Source organism: Opisthorchis viverrini, assembly GCF_000715545.1.
Source record: "Opisthorchis viverrini unplaced genomic scaffold opera_v5_29, whole genome shotgun sequence".
NCBI classification, from domain to species: Eukaryota; Metazoa; Platyhelminthes; class Trematoda; order Opisthorchiida; family Opisthorchiidae; genus Opisthorchis; species Opisthorchis viverrini.
In genome coordinates this window covers 2,626,512-2,627,645 of record NW_008751685.1, presented here as the reverse complement: position 1 = coordinate 2,627,645, position 1,134 = coordinate 2,626,512, and positions in this window count along the sequence as shown.

The window sequence follows — 1,134 nt, the reverse complement described above, 5'->3', positions numbered from 1 at the left end:
TGATCACGAGACATTCTCACGAAATTTCCGCGTCGAGTTTGTTCTTGTGGTTGATCACTAGAAGCACGCCCAAATTAGTAGTGAATTTCACGGGTAGTCAGTCTAATCAAATTACACCTTTCGGTGGTATTTAACGCATAGCATGTGTTTTGGTGAGCAAAATTTCGGGCCACGCATGCTCACCAATTCGTATTTTGTCAACGGTTCACAAGAGATGAAACACGAAATCGTGCTTTAGAATAGGTCGGCGTTCTTTCGGTTTAATTAAAAATGAAACGACAACTACAGAATATCTAATGTAAACCCCACCTATACAAACCGGTCAGTGATGTTTGTTCGCTTTATACTCCTCAGATTTAACAAATGAGATGGTTCGGTTCAGCGAGGTTCGTTGCAATACATTTTCCTTTGGAGCTCAGATTCCATTGAGTGCAACATTGTCAGACAGCAGCGTGAAGCGTGCTGTTGAGATGCGATAGCCATCTCTGTGGATGTTTGCCTTTCCCAAATATGCATAACTAGCTTACGGACAATGAAGTGTCAGTGAGTAAATATATATAAATTACTAACACAACTGTATCATTCTTATTAGGAACGTGACACTTCAATGTGGAATACGTCATTAAGTGGTCAACAGAAAAGCGATGGCCCACCCCGACTTCTAGTAACTGTTAGGCCTGTTTCTATTTGCGACGCTGACTATGAGGCACCATCCATGCGTGTCAGCATAATCCAACTGTTAACAATGGCTCTTCCTGCTCATAACTATACGATTTGCCACTCACCTAGACTACTTATCTTAACTACAAATGAACTAATCCAGCGACCAAAGGTTGTCTTCCGCATCTATGCGGTTCGTCCACCTGTTCAGCACATGCCTGAAAAATACACAATCACAATCAGCGAATCATATTTCTACTTATTGGTTTCATCAATACAAACGTATTATGTGGTCAATTCTGGCCACAGGTTTAGGACGCCGCCTTTGCTAGAGAAGTTTTATAGAAGAAAAATGTATGATCAATTACGACTCGCAGGTGCCCGTACATATAGCACACGATTAAACAACGCTGCAGAGACCAACTTGTTTACACCATTTAGTCGTGAAACCAAGTGGTATAGACTTGCACCCTA